This window comes from Rhinopithecus roxellana, chromosome 17 (genome assembly GCF_007565055.1).
Source record: "Rhinopithecus roxellana isolate Shanxi Qingling chromosome 17, ASM756505v1, whole genome shotgun sequence".
NCBI lineage: Eukaryota > Metazoa > Chordata > Mammalia > Primates > Cercopithecidae > Rhinopithecus > Rhinopithecus roxellana.
The window spans coordinates 64346849-64374587 of NC_044565.1; the positions used below are offsets into that span (position 1 = coordinate 64346849).

Sequence of the window (27739 nt, forward strand, 5' to 3'; positions counted from 1 at the left end):
GTAGTGGTCGGCACACTCCAGTGAGTTGTTAAAGCAGCTCTGTCTAAATGTCCAGAGTAGGGCTGAGATGCAGGCTTGCCTTTGGAATGGCTTTCAGACTCCTGGATGAAGACCCCTTCTCTGCTCCTTCTCTGAGCAGAGAATGGGCAGACTGGAGGGTTAATCCCCACATTCTCCAGACTCACTATGTTTGACCTCACCTCATCCATGCTTTTCTTTGCCTGATAGAACTTGCCCTGTTTCACTCGAACACTGGATAGCTCTGTCTCAAGGGCCAACCTGAGTGTTTCTGTGGAAAGGATGGTAAGTGGAGCTCTGTCTGAAGAGCAACAGTGAGAATCTGCCTAGGGAGACCCCTTTTGGGATTGGGGTGGGGTGGGGTGATTGTGAAGGTCACTGTTCCTGGCTATAAATCTGTTCTTGAACTATTTGTTGAACCTTTGTTGATACTAAGTAAGTGACCACAGGCACCTGTTCTCATGCTGAGTGCTGGTGGCGTGCTATTCTGGAGTATTTCTGAGCACTTGTCTAAGAAAGTGCTTGTTGTATTTAATAAATTGCATTGATTTATTGCTTTTATTGATCTGTTGAAGCCCTCTATATTATCAGAGGTGATAGTCGTCTTAGGAAAACATGGAAGGTCTCTTCATTAGCATCCATTTTTCTATGAGGCTGTGGAGGGTGAAATGCCAGGATGCACAGTGTTCATTCCAGTGATATACTGAACACTATCAGGGTGAACAATGGCTTTGGTATAAATCAGGTGGAAGGAAGAATTGAGACCATTTGCCATAGGCTCGCTGGAGTTTTTGTGATGAAATGAGCAAGCTTCTTTTCTTTATTTCCGTGATGACAAACTCCTCTCTTAGTTTTCCACAGGGAGAAGCAGTAGGCTGAAGTGGCTCTTTAGGGAGATGCATACCTCCACAGGCAGAGCACTCTAGATTGTTTTAGCACATTCCACTTAAGAATTGCAGTGTGACAGCAGGTAAATCACTTGCCACTTTTGTGGCCATGCCTCTAGACTGTCAGTTTGTGCCTGACCCTCACCTGTGACATGCTCTGTTTCTCTCTCTGCTTCCTTCCCCAGACCCAATTGGGTCTGGAACTAGCTCTCAGATTTGCTGCATGTTGCTAACCCTGAGTTTTGGAGAGAAGCTCTGATGAGACTAAGAGGGATGCTGATAACCTGGAGGAGGGACATTGATGACGGACACCTCTGCCTCCTTCCACTTTATTTGGCTGGCTGCCTCCTGACGTCCTGGCTTAGGTTTTTCCTTTTTCTCCTGGAGAAGACAAGTGGAGTCTGGCTCCTGCTTTTACCTCCTTACAGAGGATCCTGCAGGCTTAGGAGCCCCATTTCTGGGAGCTTTCAATTTTGACAGCTGTAAATCCTGCCTTCCATGTGTTTCATTGCCAGCCTCATCCATTGAATAACAAGCTCCTTGCAGGCAGAAGGGGTCTTCATCCAGGGGTCTGAAAGCCATTCCAAAGGCAGGCCTGCATCTCAGCCCTGCTCTGGACATTTACACAGAGCTGCTTTAACAACTCACTGGAGTGTGCCGACCACTACTTTTCACTTCCTCTGCAAGCAAGAGGTCCTAAAACAGCTGCTACACTGAGGAAGATGAGAGGGTACCTCTCTCCCTGGCAATGGCAAACTGGAAGGCAGGATTTACTGTTGAATTTGTTGAGAGCTCAAAGCTCCTTGGATTCATTCTGCATCTGGTAAGAAGGAATTTTCTCACCTTGTGCATCTGTAGATTATGCTCTCATTCCAGGAGACCTCACACTAGCACCTGTGGGGTCCACGGACGGTTCTGAGTTTGAATCTAGTCTCACGCTGTGTGACCTTGGGCAGATTACTTAGTTTCTCTGAACTTCGGGGCATCCCTTAATTGCTTGATAGGGATAATAATGCCAGACTCAAAAGACTATTGCAAAGGCTAAATGAGCCAATATTTGCCAAGCGCTTAGCAGCATGTGACACACAATGCCTGTTCAAACACTGACAGCTATCATTATTAGTGAAGTTTTTCTAAACATGCATTCAGCAGGCAGCACTTGAAATCGTGGCTAGCAGAGTCTCATATTCTCTGTTGGTCCTGGAGGTAAAATTTGAAAGAGACTGAGATACCTCTGCCTGCAAGGAGCTTGTTTTTCAATGGATGAGACTGGCGATGAAACAATTAAAATATAGCACAAGAAGTTCTATGGAAGGGTGGTGCTGGGGGGGGGGGGGGGGGACATCACAGATCACGAAAGGAACATGTAGGAGGCATATCTAATCCAGTCTAAGATCTGCCACTATCCCTCCCCAGGCTGGACTGAGGCTCTGAAAGCCCACCGGGAGCAGGGAGGGATAAGGAGCAAAGGCAGTGCTGGGAGCCTCCTGTTTGTAGAGAAGCAACCATTCCTGCAGTTCCCTCCACATCCTCAGCAAGGACAAGCCAACTGCTCCCACGATGTCACTATGCCCTTTAAAAATTGTGTTCAGGCTGGGCATGGTGGCTCACGCCTGTAATCCCAGCACTTTGGGAGGCTGAGTCAGAAGGATTATTTGAGCCCAGGGGGTTGAGACCGCAGTGAGCTGTGACTGCGCCACTGCACTCCAGTCTGAGCAACAAAGTGAGACCCTGTCTCAAAAAGCAAAATGCAAGACACAAAAAAAGTACAAGACACAAAAAACAAAGTTGTGTGTGGTTCAACCTGATTTATCTTGGCAAGTATGTGTAGTATAGGTTGAGCATACCTAATCCAAAAATCTGAAATCTGACATATTCCAAAATTTGAAATTTTCTGAGTGCCAACATGACATTGTAAGTGGAGAAGTCCACATATAAGTACTTCACACAAACTTTCATGCACAGTTATTAAAAACATTGCATAAAATTGCCTTCAGGCTCTGTGTCCAAGGCGTATATGAAACATAAATGAATTTTGAGTGTTAAGTTGATCTGATTGCAGGTATTTCACTAGGTGTATGCACATATTTCAAAATCTGAAAAAATTTGAAATCCAAAACACTTCTGGTCCCAAGCATTTTGGGTAAGGGATTCTCAACCTGGACTTGCCCAGTGTTTTTCTTCCCTGCTATAGAGTGCGCCCCTCTACAGGCATGATCCTGGGCTGTCTGCTATTTATACAGCATTTAGCACAGGGCATGTAACACGTTTTCATGCTCAACAATATTAATAATTAATTGAGAATACAGCTAACATTGAGATTTGCCATACTCTGTCATTCAGAAATGCCCCTAGTCTTTGTGGATCTCCCTCCTCTTCCACTCTTTCCTGCAAGCTGGTGACTGGCTCCCAGTGGGCTGGCTCTAGGCCCTCCTGCCTGTCAGGGGTTGGAGTTTGAACTGGGAGTTGTACTTATCCTGGTAAAGCGGCCAGTGCCCTCCTCTTGAAACTGGCTTTGGCCCTTTGCTCTGGCGCAGACCACTTGCTCCTCAGGGCTCCCTGTCTGATAATCAATGCTGTCCTCATCTTCAGAGGAAATGCTGCCCAGTGATATTACACACTGAATCGATTAAAAGCAGAACTTCGAACTCATTTGCTTGGACAGGTCTCCATGGAGTGACTCACTCAGTCCTCCCTTAATGTTGTCCCCATGTCTGCCGGAAACGCCATCTGCAGTTCTGAGGTGACTCCCACTGCAGGGCCAGAGAATAACTTGCATTTTCACAATTAGCTTGAATAGGAGCTATTTAATGTATTTATCTACATTGAACTCACCTTCTTTAACAGACCTCTCTTCAACTTTTGTTTATAGCTCAATTCAATCAGAACAACCTCTAAGTTTTCATGACTTTCCCTTTTACTGTTTTGATTTTGTTCATTTGTTTTTTAATCCAACATTTACCATCATTATGCTTTCTTTGCAGAGAAAATCCTCTTCAGTCAGGTGATTGCATCCATTTCGTCTTCCCAGCCCTCTTCTAGATGGGAGGTGGAGGTGTGTGTACCAATCTCTTAATTCAGAAATGAGACAAAAGGAGGAAAAAGGAGAAGTTCAGGAGGTGTGTGATCCAAGTCTGGCTACTGCTATGGACATTCCAGGAGGGAGACTCCATCAGAGAAGTGGAGCTGGAGTTGGGTGTTAGAAGGTGAAGGGAGGGTTTGAACAGGTGAGGGAGTGGGGAGGAGTGCCATCCGGTGGGAGAGGGAGAGGCAGCTTGAGAAAGCACAGAACTGCGAGTGAGCATACGTGCCCAAGGAGAGGGAGCCAGGCACTGCCGGGGTGCAGGTGGGGCAGAGCAGCTAGGTGTGTGGCCAGGGTGTGGAAGGAACGTGCTAAGTGTGATGGTTAATTTATGTGTCATCCTGGCTAGGCTATGGTGCTCAGTCGTTTGGTCAAACATCAGCCTAGATGTTGCTTCAAAGGTATTTGTTAAATGTGTAATTTAAATCATAGACTTTGAATAAAGCCAATCACCCTACATAATGTGAGTGGGTCTCATCCAATCAGTTGAAGGCTTTAAGAACAAAGACAAAGTTTTTTCAAAGAGAAAGAGAAGACTCTCCTCGAGACTGTGACATAGACACTCTGCCTGAATTTCTAGCCTGCTGCCCTGCAGAATTTAGAGTCAAGCCTGCAACATAACTCTTACCTGAATTATCAGCCTGCTGACTTACCCTGCAGATTTTGGACTTGCCAGCCCCTCACAATCCCATGAGCCAATTCCTTAAAATAAATCTCTCTTTTTCTCTCTGTATATATTTATATCCTATTGATTCTGTTTCTCTGGAGAGCCCTGACTACTACACCGAGTGAAGGGAGGGCTTTGCTAAGTGATCATGGTCCCAAGGGCAGCCTCTGAGAGCCCGCTCCTTTTGCAGGGTATTTGAAGACCAGACCTTGAGTCAAATTCTGCAGCCAAATTCAATGCCCATAAGACTTTCTGTTCAGAAGATCTCATGCAAAGGGAATCCCCAGGGCTCTTTAAATTAGATCTTCCATTTGTGTAGACACGTGATAAATGTGTTGGCTAGAGCCTGGCTCACACCACTTTTTCCACTTTTTGGGTGGAGTCAGTTTTAATTGACAAGAAGTGCCTCTACTGGTGGACGTTTTTTTTTGGGGGTAGCTGTGATGGATATTAAAACCAATGCTCTGCATTCTGTTGGGCAGCAGAAAGATTGCTTTTTCGATAAGCAAGCCTTGGGTTTTTCTGAGCCAGTGGTATGAGAAATGCCTCTCCTGAAGGCCACTGTGCAAGCGAGTCCCCACAGAAGCATGCCGGAGCTGTCAGGTGCAGGGAGAAATATCTTTAGTAAGAGCAGGTCATGGAATGAGACTTCCCCACCACAGCATAGATGGGCAGAGGGGTTTCCACAAGGACAGTTCTTAAGAATATCTGTAAAAATGCATGACTCCATCTGTCTCCTCTCTCTTCTTTGGCTTCAGATGAGATGAGCCATTTAAAAATTCCCCAACAAGGGACCCCAGGCACCAGAAGAAGTGATGAACAGATTTTCAATTTGGCCCTGATTTGCATATTTTTTTTTTTTTTCTGGCAGTTGAAATCATTGAGACTAGAGGCCGGGATGGGTAGTAGTGGGTTTTCCCCATCTGAAGCAGATTCTTGATTGGTCTGGACAGACTGCTGGTACTCCTGGGTGCAAGGCTCTGACCTCAGCTTCTCCAGAGAAGGAAGAGATGGCAAAGGGGAAGGCCTGGGGCTCAGGGAAGGACTTTGCAACCCCAGTGGGGAGTCAGATCCTCAGGCCTCCTCCCAGGGCGGCTGCCTGGTAACTTTCCCAGTGTCCTTCAGGGAGCATCTCCTCTTCCATGTGGCTGGTTTCTTCTGATAGGAGGCTACCTTGTAATTTCTCAGTGACAGGACAGTGGGGACCCCAGACAGAGCCTGGGAACTTGGCTGGCCCGGAACCAGAACCTGGCCCTTCAGAGGAGCTGCAGAATTTCGACAGAGGAGGGGATTGAGGGAGGTATACTGGCTGAAGAGGAGACCCAAGGGTGTGTCTTGAGGCTCCACATGTGATCATTTGGGCTATCTTTGATGGTGGTGGTGAAGGGCAATAATGATGGGAAGGAATATCTAATTATAATGATACTAATAGCTAGCATTTGTTGAGCGCTTCTTCTGTCCCAGGTGCTGGCCTAAGTGTTTGCTCATACTTGGTCATCTAATTGCCCCAGCAAGCCTGTGAGGTGGTGCTCAATTATTCCCATTCTCAAATGGGGAGAGAGGTTAAGAAACTTGCCTAGTTATCTAGCCAGTAGGTGGTGGTACAGCCAGGTTTGAACCTAAGTGGTCTGACTTAGAGCCTATGTTCCTAACCTCTGCACATACTTACTCCCTAAGCTGTCTCTTGGCCTTGACACCATGCCTAGTGTGTGGGCCAGGCCCCGTAGGCAGTCCTTTAGACAGCAGTATGGGCTTCCTGGAGGTAGATGTAGTCAGTGTCAAGAACCTTCCAACTGAAAAAGAGTTTCCCAAAGCCTATTGCAAGTCCTTGTTCAAACCTCTCACCCCACCCTGCTGAAATTCCCTCTAGCCTCTCTCTTCTTTTGCACTCAAATCCGGCCTCCTGCCCTTTAAGGCCTCAGCTCCCATTCTACCCACTCACGGAAGCGTCAATTTGATCTGGCGGGTTAATTGGATCCCCAGAGTAGAAATACCAATATAAACCTCAAGTCTAGATGGAAAAAAAAAAATCAAGTTGCAGAGTTAGGCTCTCTCTGTCCCATGGAAAGACATGGATGGACAGATACATTAGTAGTGCCCTTCTTGACTCTTCCCTTAAACCTTTGCAAGAGGTAGCCAACCCCTGGGGTCTGGGCCTTGTTTGAATTCTTTCTACAGGACACAGAAAGAAGGGAACAGCAACTCTTGTCTAGGCAAGAAGGAAAACCAATGAGTATAGAGGTGTGTATGGAAGGTGCGAGGGACTGCGGCAGGAAACCACCACCACCAGGGAACACCCACTGTGTTGCAGAGCAAGACATCCACCTGGCGCTGTGGAAGGAGGGGTGGGGGGTGCGACCCCAAGGCCCCTCAGCCCTCTGGTAGCCAGGCAGCATTGCAGCCCAAGCACTGGGTCTCATCAGCTGGCTGCCTCATCCCTTTAAGGAGTATCCTATTCTGTGTGTGCCTTGGTATGGGAAATAAAATGACTGAAAGCCTACAATGAATGTGGTATTGACCAGAGAGAATGAAATTATAAAAATTATAAGACCAGCTACTACTAATTAGGGGCTTAGGCGAGGGCCTGTGGGCAGTTGACAGGGGAGGCTTTGGGATCTCAGCAAGTGGGCAGGAGTGGGCTGCTGATGAGTTACTTTTGACAGACTCAGCAGTGGCGCACCTGTCAGCTCCAGAATTTTTAGGTAAGTAAACTGAGGGCACAGACAGAAAAAGTTGCTCACCCAGATCTCAGGGAACCTGACACCTAGGCCAAGAATCTTTCAGCTCAGCTTCTCCTGGGTTCTCACATGGAAATAATCTTCCTACGCTGGGATGTTGCGTGGCTGGTGCTTATGATAACATGCATTCATCCAATCATTCATTCATTTGTTCAAAGATATTTTATTTTTATGTTTTAGAGACAAGGTCTCACCCTGTCACCCAGGATGGAGTGTGGTGGCACAATCATAGCTCATTATAGCCTTACACTCCTGGGCTCAAGTGATCTTCCCGTCTTTGCCTCCTAAGTAGCTGGCACTACAGGTGCATGCCACCACACCTGATTAATTTTTGTATCTTTTGTTAAGACACACTGTTGCTATGTTTCCTAGGCTGATCTTGAACTTCTGGCCTCAAGTGATCTCTGACCTTGGCCTCCCAAGGTGCTGGTATTATAGGCAGGAGCCACCATGCCTGGCCCTGTTTAAAGATATTTATAGAGTGCCTGCCATGGATCAAGTACTGGGCCAGACATGGACTACAGCTGTGAACAAAAACAGACAAACATTCTTCTCTTCATGCAGCTATTTTTTGAGAAGAAGAGAGAGACATAAATTAAACACAATAAATAAATAAATAAATAAATACTATGTCAGAAGGCAGAAAAGACAATGGAGAAAAACAGACTGGATTCTGTAGGGTTCCCGCTGTGGCAGGTCTCTTGTCAGAGACCAGCAGGGATGCTCACAAGATAGTGAGGGCAGTGGCAGAACGAGTGATCCCACTCTGGCAACATGAGGGGTGCTGAACAATCTCTCCAGCCTGGAGAAGGGGTAGGAGGTAGAGTTGGAGGACAGAGCTGAAGGCTGTAATTCATAAGATCATGTAAGAGATGGCCAAGAGGTACTGTCCCCCAGGGGCCTAAGGAGAGTCCTGGGCAGATGAATGAGCTGGCAAGGTCAGGGTGGGCTTCCTAGGGGGAGGCAAGGCATGGCTGGACATGAAGGAAGTGGCATCATGGGGTATTTAGGGATGGCAAAAGGAGAATGCAAGTAGAACTTGTGGGCTGGCCTGGGAGCAGAATACAGGAGGGCAAGGAGTAAGGGATGAGAGTAGAAGTGCAGTGTCAGAGTGATCATGGGGACTGTGGAGAAGAGGCTCGTGGATCTTATCTCCCAGGGGAGATGGGGAGCGCCTGTAATTTATAGCTGGGTGACGTTGTGAAGAGGCCACTTTGTAAAGGTCATTCTGGCTGCTGCAGTAGGGTTGTACTGGAGTAAGAAGGAGTCTGAAATCCTCATGCCTGGAGGGTTGTGACTAAGGAGTGGAGAGAGGGGATGGATGTCAGAGAGGGAGGAAGAATCACAGAACTTAATGCTGAGCTTTACTCCCCAGTCTGAAGTTGTTTCTCTGGGTTTTGGCAGAGCCATGGTCTCCTGTTTCACTGTATTGCACATATGGCAACTTTCCAGGATGGGGACAGGAGGTCTGATTGCTTAGGGACACTCTACAGATGTCAAATGTCATGCTACGACTGCTGGATGCCACTCAATCTCTCCTCCCACAATCTTCCTTCCCTAAATCTGGCCTGGACTTGGCCAGCCAAAATCACGCAGACTCTGGGAGATGGTTGGCATGAGATGTTGGGGTCAGCCCAGGGCTAAAGGAGATGCACATGATCTGTTCCTAAAAGACCTAGCAGGAAGGAGCTTTGAAGGTATTAGGTGTCCTGAGTCTGGTTACACTGTGGTGAAGAAGCCCCAGGGCACGTCTTGGTGCTTGAAATCAGCAGAGACAGCTTTGGGAGGTTGGTCACCAGGGACCTCTTTAAGGGTCTGCAATAAGGGTTCTTCAGCTTGTTGCAGCCTGGCAGAGGACCTTGGGTTTTCTGGGTGGACAAGACTGAATCAACACAGTACCTCGTATCCCTGAAAAGAGTCATAGATTCCAGCCTGGGCTAGGACTAGGTCTGGGAGAGGAATCATGCTGTGATTCCAGGCCCTACTGAATGCCCCTGCTGGGATCTACAAAGCAACCTCTGGACAGACCTGGGTGGGGCTGTCATGGGGCTCTGGGGACTGCTGGAGCCTTAAGGGTCCAATGTCAGAGCAACACAGGGGCAGCAAACATGAATAACCCGGGCTCATGAGTAGAGAGAGTAGCCAGGTGGGTAGACCAGATGAACAAATGGAGATCCCAAGATGAGAAAAAGGGCGCCATTTAGTGACAGAACAGAGGCTGGAGTCCTGGCACTACTCCTCCTGGCCCAATGCCCCTCCCCAACTCCCTGGGGTCTTGAATGGAACTTAACTGAGAGTTCTCAGAGGCCATCATGAGACAGATGAGTTTGAGAGCCAGCAGTCTGATGTAGAAACTTTGCATTGATTCAGTGAATCAGCTTTGCTGTGCCAGGGTTGGCTTCCCCACCCTCTCTGTGCAGACTGAGGTGGGTGTGTACTATGTGCTTAATTATAGTGCACATAACCAGAGAGGAACTACTCAGAGGCACATGTCATTTTGTTTGGGGATAATAGACATGAAGGCTGGAAAATATCTATTAGATCAACCCGTCCTGCCTCTGCCAGAGCTGGTATGATGGGTGTCAAATCACTTGGGCTTTCTTCAGCCTGTGACTCAGCGGGAGCTGGGATAGGCCTCCAGGGAGATGGCAACTCCATGTATTTCTCAAACTCTGTTCTGGTTTTCCTTGTCTGTCTACTCACTTTTTTAATCCATGGATCTTGTTCTGCCGGCCTTGCCCTCTCGTGTCCTCCCAGTGAGCCTTGACTCCTCCAGCTTCATCTACTGAGCCCCCGCTCTGTAGCAGGGCTGCCCACGCTCAGTTCTAGGGGCTCAGACAATGATATCCATCAATCCACAGTCAAGAGCAATGTGAGACATGCCCATGAATAATTTCAATTCATGACCAAATATGGAAACCGCCATGCAAGAAATACCAATGTAGGTTAGGGAAGGGAGAGGTGGCTCTGTCTCTGCTTGTTGGAAAGGCTTCTTGGAAGAGATGGCAGCTCCCTTATCAGAGCTGAGTGAGATTCGTTAAGTGCAGGAAAGGGGTTGAGGCTTTCCTCCATTTAGTGGGGAGCTACAGCTTCCTTCTCTTCTTCCTACTGCCTGAACTGGGCCTGGTTAATATCCTTTGTCTTCACCTCATCTTTTTGGCTGTGACTGACTCCCTCTAAATCAAACCTTTGCCACCTCATCCTTCTTATCTCCCCTTTCTCTTCCTTCCCTTGTCCTATTTTAGATACAGTGGGGCAACAGGTCAGGTCTGAGACCAGGGAGGGAGTCAGGGACCAGAAACCTAGGGCCAGAGCTGCCACCAGTCTTCAGCTCCTGCATCTGTAAAATGAGGGCTGAAGGCTAATCTCGATGGACTCTTTAAAGCCCGATGTTCTAGGAATTTCCAGAGCAGTGAGCTCCCCAGCTGAGTCAGAGTCCAGAGGTGCGATCTCACAGCTGTTTCTTCCTCATTGTGATTTCCACTACCACCATCAGTCTGGCAGCCTCCAAATCTGCATCCCCAGCACAGATTCCCTTCCTGAGCCATGGGGCCACATATCCCACTGCTCCCTCCATGTCCCTAGGAGGTGCTTTAAAATCAGCATGTCCGAAAAGAAAATCGTTATATTGCATATCATTCTGATTCTGTTGCCAGCATGTGTGTGCATAGCACACTCACATCCATACACTTCTGATCATGTGACTTTCTGTTTAAAACCACTCCACCAGGATAAAATCCCAAGCCTCGGTGTGGCACAGGCTTTTACTGACCTGATCCCAGACTCATCTCTCTTGTCTTCCCACCTCCCCAGACATCATACTCTAATCAGCCCTAACTGCCTGACTGCAGACTCATCTCTCTTGTCTTCCTACCTCCCCGGACATCATACTCTAGTCAACCCTAACTGCTGAACACACCATGATGGTTCACACCTCTGTGTGTTAGCATGGGTTCTTCCTCTTGTATGGAGGATCATTTCCCCTGTGTTTTACTGAGGAACTCCTTTTCATTCATCAAAACTCAGCTTATCATCTCTACCATGAAGTCATCCTGGACATCACTTGTCCCAGTTAATCACTCACTCATCTTTGCCATCCTTGACCTGGTGAATACAGTCTTTATACCATTTATCAATTAGTTATAATATATTTATCAATTAGTTATAATTCTTTATACCATTTATCAATTAGTTATAATATATTTATCAATTAGTTATAATTGGGTAGTTATAGAGGATATTAACCAGGCCTGGTTCAGGTAGTTTACAGGTGTGTGGGCACCCCATCTGCTATAGATCTTTTGGTCCTAGATTTCTATAGTACAACGCCTGTCACTTAGTAAGTGCTAAAGTTTCTGATTTTCATAAACTGAACTGAAATGAATCCCAAATGCTGACCTGTGGGACTCCCAGCCCTTTGACATCTTGACCATGCCCAAAGTCAGGAGTACATTTCCAGAGGGCTCTACAGTGGGAAGTGGCAGTGGGAGTTTGCGTGTATTCAGCTTAAGGCATGCCCTGTGTTAGGTGTTTTCCCTTTTGCAGGCTGGAGTGAGCCCTTGAGCTGACCCAGAAGTTCTGAGCATCTATCACCCAGTATTGATGACCGTAAATTTTGCCTCCTCTCTTTATGCCTAAAGATGAAGGAAGAAATACAAGCTCATGTTACAAAGAGTATTTCCCTGGTTTATCAGCTCTCCCCCTCTCAGCTTGAGCTCAGAATGATTTCTTAGTTCTTAGCTTTTCTTCCTCTGATCAAAGTGCCTGAGGCAGTGAGCACCAGGAGGGCAGGAGCATTTCTGGCTGAGCCCAATGCTCCCCTCTTCTCGGCTGTTTTAGGAAGCTGTGGCCCAGTGTTCTCTGGTCAGATGAGCATGGCCTGGCTGTGGGAGGGTCTCCAAAGGCTCGTGGGTCCCAGGTGCCCTGGATTTTGGAGGCAGCTGCTCTGCCTCCACTGGGAGAAGATTAAAGCCCCCTTTGCCTTTCTTCGTCCCTCCCTTTCCCACTCTGTTCACTCAATCACTCTTTTCTCTCCAATGAATTAAATGCAGAAAATCCATGAGCAGGATTCCTCTCTTCAAAGGACCAAATAACCTTTCTTTCTATTCCCCCTAAATTTTTTTCCAAACTGCAAAAAGAAAACATGCAAACAGACTTCAAGTTAAAGGTGAGAGAAAGAAAGAAAAGTTGAAGCAACGTAATTTTAACTTGAGAAGTAGAGCAGTTTAAACCCAGAAAAAAAATGTACACTCAGCAATATAGTCCTTTCCTACAAATTAATTAACCCAAAGTGCTTGTTTAATTAGTGTGAGGGGTAGGGAATTGAGTAGCTAACAATATCTCTCACCCAGTTTAGAATTATGTTCACAAAAGAATTTCTTCTTCTTTTCCTGAAAGGGATGAGAACGTTGTCCTCATTGGTCTGGAATCAGCAGGTACCTCATGACTGGAGGTGTATTTTCAGGTGGGTTGGGCCTTTGAAGAGGTGGCTTTTCCGATGGACCCCTCTGACTCCCTGCCTGTGGGCATGACACAGGTGGCCTGGCTGCCACCGGGTCAGGGCAGAGGCTGCCTAGCCCTGCTCCAGAGAAACAGAGCTCTGAAGACCTCCAGAAACCAGGGGTCCTGGCGCCTCAGTCCTTCCCACTCCTCTCTTCCCACTCCTGTGCTGCATATAAAGTTTTTAATTTTTTTAGATGGAGTCTCACTCTGTTGCTCAGGCTGGAGAGCAGTGGTGCGATCTCAGCTTACTGCAACCTCCTCCTCCTGGGTTCAAGCGATTCTCCTGCCTCAGCTTCCCCAGTAGCTGGGACTACAGGACTACAGGACTATAGGTGCATGCCATTATGCTTGGCTAATTTTTGTATTTTTCATAGAGATGGGGTCTCACCATGTTGGCCAGGCTGGTTTTGAGCTCCTGACCTCAGGTGATCACCCACCTTGGCCTCCCAAAATGCTGGGATTACAGGCGTGAACCACTGCACCCGGCCTGCATATAAACTTTTTGAGTTTCCAGCTTTTGACACGAGCATGGATATTTATCACTTCTAGAGGCATTAGGATAACTCAAGTCCGAGTGTTCAGAGACCTACGGTGCAGCTTAAGACCCTGTCACAGGAATCTTTGGGGTAGGGGCATGCACGGGAGTTATAGAGGGTGGGGAGAGGGATGAGTTCTCAACCAGTGTTTTCCTTTTTTCCATAGACTCCTTTGGCATCTGATGAGGTCCGTGGACTCATTCTCAGAATCACATTTTTAAATGCACATAATACAAAATACATAGAGTTGCAAAGGAAGTTAATTATGTTGAAATACATTTATCAAAATATAAATAAAACAAGTATGTGGTACAGTCATACGTGTGCTTCTTTATTAAGTCATTACAAAGCAAGATCTCTTTGGAGGCCTAATAACTGTCATATGCTTGAAAAAAATCTTTAACAATCATAATATATTAAAAAATCTGATTTCTACTTTGGCAAATCATAGATATTGCTAAAACTGTGGTTTATTGCCCGCATTCATAATTGAAGGAAATGCTAGAGTTCAGTGAGAAGGTTGTGAAAATAAAGAGAGCCTTTTTTTCCTATCTAGGTTCATTGGACCTCTGAATTCTTTTCACGGATCTTTTGGTGAGTCTTTGCTGATGAATAAATGGGTTCCTTATGAATGTAACTGAACCTTTGTGTCTTCTACTAAATTCTTCTATAATTTACTTGGGGAGTCTTTGCCACTCTTTGTTGGCTTCTTGAAGTCATTGAGGGCTGTGTTGTTAAGGGATTGAAAGAGGATGAAGAGGATAGAAATGGAGTGAGAACCCCCAGTATACCAGGTGCAAGACAAAAAGTACTAGGTTGTTGGGCTGTGCTGTGAGGAAAGAAGGCTGAGAGCTTGAGTATGGGGCCAAGGAATGATACATGAGCACGGAATCTCCCGTGCCTCCCAGAAGGGAAATTGTAGCTGCTTAAGATGTAAATTGGCCAAGTCACATGGCGAGAGGGAGGAGCCTTAGGGGACAGGCAGGGTGCAGGTGTGTGGGGAGGGGCATATGGGAAGGTAAAGGAGGTGGTGGAATGTGGGCTACTGGAACAGAAAATCCACCAGACCTGAACTTGAGCCCTTTTGGGCTGTAGGGACAGGGTAGGGCCTCTTTCAAGCTCACCAGGATGCTACACCATGATTGGTGTTGCAAGTATATGGATTGTCAGGTACACCTGGCCAGACACTGTGAGTTCTTGCTCTTTCATACGTTCTCCATGGGCGAGGTGTCAGTGTCGTCATGTGTACTTAGAATATTTTCACCCCCTGACCATTTCCTTCCCATACAGCCCCTCCCAGCTTCTCCTAAGCAGCAGATTCAAGCATCATAAACAAATATCTGTAAGCCAGCTGCTCATATGCCCCCTCTTTAGTGCCCTTGATCACTAATAATCTCAGAACAGAAAAATGTTTTTTTCTTTCTTAGTTGCTATTCAGAGGGCTGGGGGTGGGTGATTGAACTTCTCTGCTTGAGAAAGAAAAGTTGCTCCAGGTAAGATTTAATTTTACTAAAGAAAATTCTGAAAATGACATTTTCCCCTTAAATTAATATTTTTTGTCCTTGAAAACAGAACCCACACAATACAGACAGTTCCCTAAAGTCTTTGTTCTCTAACAAAGACTTAAAGCTGAATGCAGGTAGAGTCATGGAATCCTCACTTTCCCCCTTTTAACACGAAACTCAGGCTTTTCCAAGATGTCAGGACAAATCCTAATGACCAAGCGCCCATCAGAAGCTTTGTGGTGAGAGGTTAGATACAACAGCCCAAAGGCCCCGTTCTTCCTAATGAAGTGTGTGTGTGCAGGTGTGTAAGAGCTGACCTTGCACTTTTTAAACCATACCCAACGATGCAGAAGAGCTTATTTTTTCTTTGGGGACTGTATTGCTCTTTTCTACAGGAAATATTTGTTGGTGTTTTCTGTTCATAGCACTGTGCTAGGCACTGTTGGTCAGGAGGGAAGGCAAATGTCAGAGTAAATCAGAACAGGTGCTGCCACCAGGAAGCAAAGTGTGATGTGGGAGGTAAGATGAGAGTGTCTGGGTTACTGCAAGAGGAGGGGGCTGAGAAAATTCCCTATGAGAGGTGCCAGAAGAAGGCCACCAAGGTGACCTTGAGAACTGTGGCCCAGTTGACAATTTAAAATTACTAATGATGAAGAGAGTATTGCAGTGCCTCACTGGGAGAAGTGGAAAAGCAGGTCAGGCAGGGTTTTCTTAAATGCTAATTACGCAGAGTCTCAAAACATAAGGGACACATGTGGGTTTAGTCTTTGTCCTTTGAACCTCATTGATGTCAAAGCACTATGTCAAAGCACTTTCATGCATGTTGTTTTATTAGCACTTTGTGATAAAACTATGACATAGCATGAATTATTATTCCCATCTGAGAGCAAAAGGAGTACAAGGCCAGAGACACGAATGCCTTTGTACTCTGCCTGAGGATCATCATTGCCAAGCGATAACTTGGGCAGGGAGAGGGAAAAAGTATCACACGTAGGTGCCTGGGGATCTTGATATGAGAGCTTAGATCCCGATTTATCAGGCTGTAAGCTCTTGTCTGCCTTTGTTCTGTAGGAGTGGGGAGAGAGCCTGCTTCAGATGGACTGGAGTGTGTGCATCTCTAGCACAACATGCTTACTGAATGTCTGGGGAAGAGGTCAAGGTGGAGCTGAAGGCAGTGGGGGAAACCTGTGAAGACCTTCTCCTAAGAAGGAGGATAAATGCAAAATGATCTTTGGTGCCTGTTGGTATCTGGCCCTTCCTCTCTAATTCTAGTCTTTTTAATTCCTACCCAGGTGTTAGGTGATCATGTCTGAAGCAGTGACTTCTGGGGATTATTTATCTTTCACTTTGGATGTCTGATCAGAATAAAGCACTGTCTTAAAGCCAAGAAGTGATAATGATGGAAAATGGGCCGTGGCATGATGGAGGCAGCAACCCTTCCACCTGTTTGTAAAACACTGAAAAAATTGTGATCTCAGATAAGGAAGTGTCCTCCAGTGAGAAAGGAATTATTTCCCACCGACCACATGATAAATGTACAGGTGAGTAAAACTTGGGCAGTTGAGGGAAAGTTTATTGAGACAAATGGCTGGTCATTCAGGCCCGAGAGACAGAACTAGAAGGAACTCGAATGAGGCCCGTGGTCAGCTCAGCCAAGGGCAGGGTGAAGGCTGTGGAGCCATAGCACTCAGGGGCAAGTTTCCACAGGCGACTTCTTCCTTGGTCAACTCTGGTAAGTTTCCCCACTCACAACTTCCACCGCGCTGGCACTTGGTCTTGACCTGCCTCTTCTCCTTGTTAATTAATTTCCTGCTTCTGATTGGAATTGCCATGGGTGATCACTTCTGCATCTAAAGGTAATCAATCCAGGGATGAGTGTACTTTTATTTTCACAATTCTGTTTCCTGTCTTCTCAGCCCACAGAGGCACTTTCTCCTAGATGTACTCAGCCCTCACACAAGGATGAGAGGGCATCTCGGGCCCTGGAATGCCCCAGGGAGGGGGTCCTGAAAGGACACTTCCTAATTTGTATTTTGTTTGACACTAATCTAGCATTTAATGTGCACTAGTCATTGTTCCAATTGTTTTACAAAATTAATTATTTAATCCTCACAACCACTATACTCTCCATTTTAAAAAAGGAGAAATGAAGAAACTAAGACCCAGAGAGGTTACATAACATGGCCAAAGTCACACAGCTATCAAGTAGCTGAGGTAAGATTCAGATCCAGTTAGTCTGGCTCTAGAACAACACTGCACAATACAAATAAGATGGGAGGTACCAATGACAAGTTCACTACATAATTAAAAATTCTGTAGTAGCTACATTAAACACATTTTAAAAATAAACAGGGAAATTAACTGTAATAACTTTTTTCTCTACCAATCTAAAATGTTATCATTTTGACATGTAATCAATATTGAAAAGTATTAATGTGATATATTCTTTCCTAGTAACTCTTCAAAATTAGTGTGTGTTTCACACTTAACAGCACATGTCAGTTCAGACTAGTTTCATTTCTAGTGCTTAGTAGCCACCATGCTGAGCAATGCTTCTTTAAGTCTTGCTCTTCACCAGTGGGCTATGCTGCCCCTTGGCTAATCTGCCCATGAGCTCAGAAGGACCTCGAAGGTAGGGCTTTAGAACAAATGCTGGGTAGCAGAGGTGTGCCCGTGATGTGCAGACACAGGGAGAAACATGGTGGGAGACATACCAGTGACACTACCACCCCCGTACATCAAGGAGAAACCCAAAGATTCCCATCCCCTTGAGAAATTGGAGAAGGCTTTTCCTCAGTTTGTGGGCATTTGGAGAGCTGAGAAAGTGTCTTCTTGAAGACTGCCCAACGCTGTGTGTGCAGCAGATGCCTGGAGCCCAAGGAAGAGCCTTGCTCACTAAGAGCGACCACAATGAAGAAGCCACACCCATAAGGCCAACACCGTGGCAAGAAGAGAAGGAAAATGGAAAGTGTTTCCAATTTTCTTTAGCAGTTCCTGCATCATAACTACCCCTGTATTCTGTCTGTTAGTCTGTTGTTATTTATTTATTTGGTTGTATTCCATTTTATTCCTTGAATGGATGGGATGTAGTTTATAAAGATAGTTGGATGATGGCAAGATGACATAAAAGATTCCAAAACATGAGGCAGAGGAGAAGTAAGAATAGGAAAGATGAATGGAATCAGGTATGAAGTGGGTTCAAAAAGTGCATCCCTTAGGGTTTTGCATAATTGCTAGAGATGGGCTGTATTGATTGGAATCTAAGCTTCCCAACAGCCTAGGTCAAGAGGGAAGCATAGTGGTTACAGGAATCACAGTGTAATTAAACAAAAACAAGCAGGAGCTAGAAGCGGGGTGGGGGACATTACTGTACCATTCAGAGGCCTGAGAGAAGCCCATCTTCTTGAAAAGAGACATCATCCGGTCTCAATGCTATCCTCAGCAGGACTCTGGTGTAAAATCCTCCCTACCCACGCACCCAGAGTTTCCTTTCCTGCCTCTGTTTAGACTGAGGGCTTATCTCCAGCTATTCTATAGCTATTGTGCAGCATACAATGCTTCCCATATACTCAGCACTCAGATAAACTGGCTTAATCTGGGGTCAGTTTAAATGATTTAGATCAATGCATTTTTGTGCGGAACTACTGTGAGTGCACCAAAGCCTGTCTCCCTCCCTCCTCAACACTTACCATGAGTGCTTTTCCCAGCCTTCATTGCAACTGGGTGTGGCCTCGAGACTGAATGTGGGCAGAAGTGGTTGGAAAGTAAATGTGTTTGGTCTAAAACCCCTTTCCCTATCTGTTGTCTGGAAGGAAAAGGATATTAGGACCCACAGGAGGGTAGAGTCACAGGAAAGAAGAAGCCTGGGCTCCTGGAGGCCTGGAGGAAGGACATGGAACCGGAAAACCTTAACTGGACTGTGATGTACATGAGAAACTAACTTCTATTGTGTTAAGCAACTGGGAATTCAGTATTTATCTGTTAGAACCGCTAGCATTACCTTAGCGAATACAATTCCCTGCTGGGAAATACTCCCTAAACACAATTCCTCTCAATCAAGAGGAATTGAAAGGTTTGAGTGGCACTAAGTTCAAGGTTACATTCCCTGACAACTAGCAGGAGTGCAAATATTCTCTGTTGCAGGGAAGTAGGGAGGTGTAGAGCCTTATGTTTTAACAGTCACCCAAGGTGGGAGTAAGATTAACATACTCTTGTCAAAATTGTGTCACCTTGCAAGAACTCCTGCCTGAATAGAAAGCTCTTATATCTCCTTTTGGAGATAAGCCAGGATGTACCTGTAGGTAAGGCCAAGATTCTCTTCAGAAAGTCATTTTGGATCTACCTGAACACATGGGACAATGATAACCAAGGCTACACAGCTTTATATGGTGAAATATGCTCTAATAATTTTTGCTTGAAAGAAAATGTAAAACAGCTGTAGGACTGTCATAGGACTGTTGTGCCCTTAAGAACAAAACAAAACTTGCACAGTTTACCTGTCCAAGTCCCCTTCTTTTTTATTTTAAAACTACTTTATTGGCGGGGCATGGTGGCTCACACCTGTAATCCCAGCACTTTGGGAGGCTGAGGCGGGCAGCTCACGAGGTCAGGAGATCGAGACCATCCCGGCTAACACGGCGAAACCCTGTCTCTACTACAAATACAAAAAGTTAGCCAGGTGTGGTGGCAGGCGCCTGTAGTCCCAGCTACTTGGGAGGCTGAGGCAGGAGAATGGCATGAACCCGGGAGGTGGAGCTTGAAGTGAGCCTAGATCGCCCCACTGCATTCCAGCCTGGGCGAAACAGCGAGACTCCGTCCGTCTCAAACAACAACAACAACAACAGCAACAACAACAACAAAACTACTTTATTGAGGCATGGTTGACATGTAAGGAACTATATGTATATTTAATATATACAACTTAATGAGTTTGGGAATAAGTGTCCATCCATAAAACCATCACCCTCTTCAAGGCTGCAGACATATCCATCACCTCCCAAGGCTTCCATGCCCCTTTTGTTTCTATTATTATTATTTGTGGTAAGAACACTTAACATAAGATCTACCCTCTTAGCAAATTTTAAGAATACAATACAGTGTCGTGAGCTATAAGCTGTATATGGTATAGTAGATCTCCAGAAACTGTACCCTTTGACCATCCTATCCCCATTTCCCATTTCCTCTACCCCAACCCCCGACAACTACCCTTCTACTACTTATATATGTTTGACTAATTTAGATTCCATATATAAGTGAGATCATGCAGTATTTGTCTTTCTGTGCATGGCTTATTTCACTTCACATGATGTACTACAGGTCCCTCCATGTTATTACACATGGCAGGATTTTCTTCTTTTTTAAGGCTGAATAATATTTTATTGTATACATATACTACATTTTATGTATCCATTTATCCATCAATGGACACTCAGTTTGTGTCCATTTCTTGACTATTGTGAATAATGCTGTAATGAACATGGGAGTGTAGTTATGTCTTTGAGATTCTAATGCTGATTTAAATTCCTTTGAATAAATATGAAGAAAAAAGCTGAGGCCTCATATTTCCAGATTTCAAATTACATTACAAAGCTATAGTAATCAAAACTGTATAGTGCTGTTATAAATATAGACATACAGACCAATGGGACAAAATAAAGAGCCAAGAAATAAATCTATGCATGTAAGGTTAACTGATTTTCAACAAGAGCACCAAGAATACAAACTGGGGAAAGAATAGTTTCTTCAATAAATGGTGTTGGGAAAACCAGATCTCTACATGCAAAAGAGTGAAATTGGATCCTTATACCATACACAAAAATGAACTCAAAATGGACTCAAGACTTAAATGTAACACCTGAAAACATAAAACCTCTAGAAGAAAACACAGGAGAAAAGCTCTGTGACAGTGGTCTTGTAAATACATTTTTGGATATAACACCATGAACACAGGCAACAAAAGCCAAAATAAATAAGCAGAATTGTGTCAAGCTAGGAAGCTTCTGTACAGCAAAGGAAACAATTGGCAAAATGAAAAAAAAAACTACAGAATGGCAGAAAATATTTGCAAACTATACATCTGATCAGGGGTTAATATTCAAAATGTATAAGGAACACAGACAACTCAACAGCAAAAAACCAAACAAACAAAATGAGTCATTAAAAAATGAGCAAAGAACCTCAACAGACATTTCTCCAAAAAAGACATGCATCAGTGATCAGGGAAATATAAATAAAAACCACAACGGATATCTCCTCATGCCTATGAGAATGGCTATTATTTAAAAAAAAACAAAAAACAAAAAACAAAAAACAAAAAAAAAAAAACAAGAAGATAAGCATTGGCAAGGATGTATAGAAAAGAGAACCTGGTACACTGTCGATGGGAATGCAAGTTGGTATGGCCATTATGGAAAGCAGTACAGAGGTTCCTCAACATTAAAAATAGAATCACCATATGATCCAGCAATACCATTTCTGGATATTTATTCAAGTCCAATTCTCATCCTGGACTTTAGTTTCTAAGCATAATGAATGTTAAATGCATGCGATGGGCCAGAATTGCAATTCTACAATCTATGTGTATGATGCCAAACAAACTCTCTAAAATACTTATATGTCATATCTATAGTAAACATAATTCTGTTCCCATTGCTCTTGCAAGGTTATAAGCACAAGAGAACCAGGTAAAATCACAGAACAGGCATTTCCAGGTGCCACGCCCACTATACAAAGTGAGATGGCTGTAATAGTTACGGCCGAGGTCCTGTTGGGGAGCCTGTGGAGAAATGCTTCTCCCAGAATAACACTGTGGGCACACAGTTGTGCTTGATGACCATTGATGGGTTGTGATGGGCCCTTCTGTCATCATCACAATAAGCGTTAAGGGAGGCTTCATGTTTGTGAGCCTTGCTAGTGTGCAGGGCTACTTTGCTTCTGATGAGCGCTTGTCACTGAGTCATCTGCAGAGCTTGGTGATCTGCCCAGGAATGAGCTCATACATTCTGCAGATTCCAGGGAACAGACAAGAGCAACAGCGTTGAAAGAACCAAGCGAAGGTACCAGCTAGAATCTCTGATGCTGGGCCAGCCCTCCTGCGGTGTGGCCTGGGCAGTGGATGTCCCCCTGCAATGGACACAGCCATCTTTAATTTCAAACTTCACCCTGACTGCACAGGACCTGAACTTTTGTCCTTAGAGGAGGTAAAGCCAAACTCTGGCTAAAGATTGAGAAATTCCCAATAAATAATCCCAGATCTGATTTTTTTTTTTCCCCTCATTTGAACTTTCAAGTATGGTCATAAATCATTCTGGATTTTTGTTCCACAGTCTGCCTTCTTCTGGGAAGGTTTTAAGATGGGGCAGGATTGTGAGTGGATGCTTCCTTACCATAGAGATTGGATGACTGGGATAACTGGGATGCTGGGTTCATGGGGTCTATATTCCAAAGTACCTTTAACCTAAGCTCAGGGCTGTGACCTGGGGCGGGGGGACTTTCTTGTTTCATGCCTTGCTGGTTATCCATTCTCCTCAGGTGCAGGACCCTGAAGAAGGCATCCATGTCCAATTATGAGCCTGTCCTATTATCTCATTAGTAAGCACACAAGTCACCCGGGTATCTTGTGAACCAGCAGTTCCTTCCTGAGTCAACAGCTCTGGGGCGGGGCCTGAGACCACATGTCTAACCAACTGTCAAGGGATGCTGATATTGCTCCAAGGACCACAAACTGCATAAGAAGGGCCCAGGGGATCGTGTATAGAGTGATGTTTGGACAAGGTGTAAGTCCCCACAGCTCACCAGCGCCTGTAGTGGTGGGCGGAGGGGTCTGTGACGAGAAGGGGCTGCTATTGGTCTAAGTGAGAAGACAGCATCCAGGAGAATGGTTGTCTGGGGCCTGTGGAGCACATCCCTGGTGGGCTTCTTTCCACTGACCTTTGCTTTGTGCTTTTGTGCCTTTGCTTTTACAAATTTGGAAGGGCCTTATCGTGCCCTGTGATTGAGCTAGGTATTTAAGCGATCTGAGAATATAAGCAAGCTGGCAAAAGGCACCTCATGGAAAAGCCTGCCCTGGTGCAGAGGGGCTGCTATGCATTCTCTGCTCCCTGACGGGCATCCCAGGTCAAAGCCCAGCTCTTTCTTGTCCTCTTCTCCTCTAGGGATGCTAAGGAGGGGGACACCTCCACTCTTGGAGAGGTTTGGCTCTTTGCATCCTGACATGTGCATGTTTTCAATTTTATAGGAAGAAATGCGTCTTGGCTGAAGGCCCATGTTTTGTCCCAGTACATCCTTTTTACCAAAAGAGCCATCCCTGGAGCTGCCAAGAGTGTTTACGAGAAAGCCATCCAACAGTACATTGGCTGTGGGAGCATGGCCTGACCGTAGACGTGGCCTTCCCCGTGCCATGAACCATCCATCAGACAGCCTGGCACATACTGTTGGTGTCTTTATTTTTACCCCCAAATGTAAAGCTGGATTCTTTCATCTTTTTTTTTCTTTTTTCCAGCTGGGAAAACTCCTGTCAGTGGATGCGGTGTCCTTTCCAGATTCAATATTATGCAAACTGCATATCGGCAAATGGAGTAAACAAATATGTCCATGAAGTTTCTGGATGCACAGAGAGAGGGCCTTTACCAATACACAGGCACAGACCTGCCGATCTGCATGGGAATGACTGAGCGCCCTTGGCCAGCCCGTGGCCATCTCCACTGCCATCTCTCTCCTCTGCAACGTGTCTGAGCACTTGAGATAATGGGCCATTCTGCTGCCCAGCAGCAGAGGACAAGAGGAGGCACACAGATCTAGGGGTGACTGTAGGTTAAATTGGAGCTGTCAGTGGCTGGGTCCGGGGGGGTCCTTTCAGGGAATGAGAGTGAAGTTGCCCCAGCCAGTCCTGCACCTGCTCTAGGCCTGGCCCTCTCCCCTTCAGCCCCACCCACAACTATCAGGCTCCTCAATCACAGGCAAGACTGTGGGCATGTGTGCTTTTCAGCTCTGTCTTCCCTGCCTGTCAGGTATGGACAGGAGGCATTACCCATACTGAGTCTTCCTGGTAGAGAGAGTTTGGCCCAGTCCCCTTCTCATCACAGACTTCAATTTCCAGGCATAGGGAGAGTGATGGACCAAGGCTGGCTTTAGTCCTGCAATTCTGCAAAGTGTAGGACACTTCTGCACTGTGCTGATCCTATTGCAATAACCCTGGGAGAATAAGTACTTTAAAAATTTTCACTTCTAAGCAGATGAGACAACAGATTTAAAAGGATAAGAGTGGATTTTTTTGAAAGGTGGGCAGCAAATGATTGGCAAAGCTAGCGTTTAGACCTGGGGCTGTCTTTTAACAAAAATCTCCTACTTACTGTTTTTCAAAATGGTACCATGCTTCCCCAAACACCCCTGCATTCAGAAAACCAACCAACCAACCAATCAACCAAAAAGGGACAAGGACATCTAAAAGGTCCATCTTCAAAGCCTGAAATGAAATATTTATCTATCTGTCCTCCACATTCCACCTCTTCTACCCTGGCTGGCTTGACAGATTTTTCTTGCAGCTTCTGTCCCCTTTGTTTGTTGACAGGGAATCTGCCTGCTTTCTTACATGCTTGTTTCTTTGGACAGATAGAAATCAGCATATCCTCTGCTGGTTTATGGTGGGGTAACAGGGCCTTCTCACCATCACCTACCTTGTGGTATCTGGCTTTGCAGAAGCTGTTCACCCAAGTAGACTGGCTTCAGTCACTATCAAACATATTTGAAGTCTCAGAATTACCGAAACAAATATTTGCAGCCATGCTAGCAGGGCTCCTGATAAACAGGCATGTTTGTCTTTATTGTTTTGGAAGTATGATGAATTCTGAGATGTCAAGAGAAAATGTCCCCAGACTCAATTTCACATCCCAACCAGTGTCCTGTCCCTGGTGCCCAAGATGTGTGTTGCGGAGCAGATGGTTGTGTCGTGGGGAGACAAGATTGAGATGAAAATGCATAACCCCCTTGCATGGGCAGCTCTGAAAAGCCTCCAGCAGCTCTTGCAGGGGAAATGCTGGGATGGGAGGTTAGTTAGGCCACAGGAGGAACAACTGAGGCCAAAGCTTTATGTGTTTAGTGGTTAGACATCTTGTTGTGGAGGCTATTGATGAATTGGATATCTGTGATCTGATTTTTAGCACCTAGCATGTATTTGATATTTCATATAGGTCTTTGATTATTAAATTGTAAATAGTTTTAGATCTTTCCAGAATTTTCCAGAATTTCACCAACTCCATTCTTTTCGAAAGTGGGGACATCAATCAACTAAAATATTCTTTGGCCAATCACTGTGCCCATTCGATGTTCAGATCCAAAGCCAATAAAATCTTTCAAGAATACCCTAGATAATACCTGTTGAGGATTATTGTCAGGCTGGCTTATTTGAGTCTCCCTCTTTCACCCTAAGACGTCTAAAATAGATGATGGGGACTATCGCAACAGAATTTTACCAATGAAATTATTTACCAAGGAGCAACACTAGGGAAGTGATTAATGGGTACACTGGAAAACTTATTTTCCCCACGTCATTGCCAAAACTCCTAATCTTTTGCATGTCTTATCTGACTTTCCATGCCAGAATATATGTTGAATATACTTGTATCTCATATTGCCATGCTTATCCCTTGGAGATGGCTTTTCAATTATTTTTCCATGTGTCTCCCATCCATGGACAATGTGGCAAACAATGAAGTGACCCTCCATGATCCCCAGCTCCTGTTCACATCCTGTACAGTCTCTTCCCTTGAGTGTGGGCAGGACCTGTGACTTGCCTCTAACCAACAGAATATGGCAAAAGGATGAGCTGTCACTTACAGGATTACATTGCATTTTATGAGACTCCCTCTTGTTAGCAGATTTAACTAGAAACTCTCCTTGCTGGCTTGATGGAATAAGTGGCCGTGTTGGAAAAGCCCACAAGGGACTCTATGAATGATGAGGGCTTCTAGTTACTGAGGGCAGCCTCAAACTATTAGCCAACAAGAATCTGGGGCCCTCAGTCCAAAAACACAAGGGAAAATGATTCTACCATCAACCAGAACAAGCTTGGAGGCAGAATCTTCCCCAGTTAAGCTTCCAGATGAGATCTCAGCCTGACAGATACCTCAACTGCACCTTATGAGACTGACAGAAGAGAACCCAGCTGAGCAGACACTAAAGCCACTGAATTTAAGATAATTTGTTGTGCAATAACAGAAAAGATACATACCACTCAGGAGTTCCTGGTCACGTGCATTGTATGAAGGCCTCAGTGTTGTTATTCTGAAATCCTCCTGTGTGTCATCTGAAACTTACTCTCTGTGGGCTCTTGAAAATGAAAACTAGGTAACTTGCTAGAGGAAAACAACAAATACTGCTGGATTTGAGGTTTATAGTTGTTAATGCCTGTGTCTATAGGCTGCCATGTCCTTTTAGAATTCCAGGTCTGAATGCCTGTGAATGCATCTTTACTTGGTAGTTCCACATCAAATGAAAAAGATCCCAAACAGAACTTCTCATCATTCAGATCTGCTGCTGCTTCATCACTTTAAGCTTTAGGAAATGATACCCCTCCTCTCTGAACCTGCATCCCCATGTCTCCCCGACTTCCCACAGCCAACTGTTCCCTGGGCCCTTGCCCAGAAAAAAAAATGGTTCTGGGGGATTCCTGTCCTTATGTCTAGAGTAGAAAAACACCACAAAGTTCCCATGAGTTGGGGCCTTTGTAAATTGTCTCTCTGGGTTTCTATGGGGTCTTTGTTTTTTTCCCAAGGACCAAAGGCACTCTTTCATCTGAGAGATAAGAAAGTCCCAAGCCTCAGACCAGAATAACAGACAAGAAAAAATCACAAAGGCACTGGGTCCTGGAAGCGCCCCCAAGTCTCTCAGGTTTGCTCTAAACACAAGAGAAAGGAGGTGGACTTCTGCTATGGACCCAGGTCTCCCTGCCTTGCCTTTCCAGTCTCTTAAAACTGCACTATTAAGGATTCAGAGAAACCATATACAAACACCCTCCTATATTAAATGACATTGTGTTAGCATCCAGATAAAGCTAGCCAAGGTTTATTGACTAAGGAATGTCTTCACATCCTTACTGAACTTCAGCATAGGCAAGACTGCCCTTGATAAATCATAGGGCAAAATATTTCTCAGTATCTGCATTATTGGCCAAAATTAAAAGTCATAAGAGTTGCATTTTTCAAGTAAGCATAATGCAAAGGAAGTGGTGTCTGTTCAGATGACAAAGCAGAAGTGTAGGAGCAGAGACTTGTACAGAGTCTCTGAAAAAGTGTTAAAGCTCACTAAGAAATGTCATCTGGGAAAAGAGGAGAAACTAGCCCCACATACAAAAATTAAAGGGATAGGGCAAAAGACAAACCATGAAGTCAGTGCATAATATAATGGCTGTATCATGCTTTACAATGCAGTGCTCAGATAAGTAAGTAAAGATTAAAATGAAAGAAATATAAGGATACGAAATGTAAGATGGGGCCAGAAATAAGGTCTTTACTCAACTTGTGTGCCATAAATTCTACTATATTTGGCAGAAATATAAGGCATATTTGGTCCTAAGTTTTCTAGCCGCCAATGATGAAGGAAAGAGACTCAATTGCATGAATTGCACTGCCCCCAAACCAACAAAAGCAAAAGTTACTCAGAAGAACCAACGAAGTTCTGCTTTTGAGTCCAGAGACAAAAGTTCTTCATGAAGGCAAGTGAGAAGAAGACAGGGTGGGTGCAGTGGCTCACACCTCTAATCCCAGCACTTTGGGAGGCCGAGGTGGGCAGATCACCTGAGGTCAGGAG

The 27739-nt window shown here is 45.1% G+C and overlaps 1 long non-coding RNA gene across 10 annotated transcripts; it reads left to right on the forward strand.

Annotated features, from left to right (window-relative positions):
• Nucleotides 1-27739, forward strand: LOC115894368. 10 transcript variants are annotated; one of them, XR_004054492.1, is made up of 7 exons: nucleotides 1-20; nucleotides 229-303; nucleotides 1091-1728; nucleotides 3890-4111; nucleotides 13987-14024; nucleotides 16228-16476; nucleotides 23436-27739. It is a non-coding gene; the product is annotated as an uncharacterized LOC115894368 (long non-coding RNA). The 10 variants fall into 10 exon arrangements; XR_004054491.1 differs by lacking the exon at nucleotides 1-20 and adding an exon at nucleotides 870-988 and having other exon boundaries at nucleotides 27-303; XR_004054487.1 differs by lacking the exon at nucleotides 1-20 and adding an exon at nucleotides 12790-12856 and having other exon boundaries at nucleotides 27-303.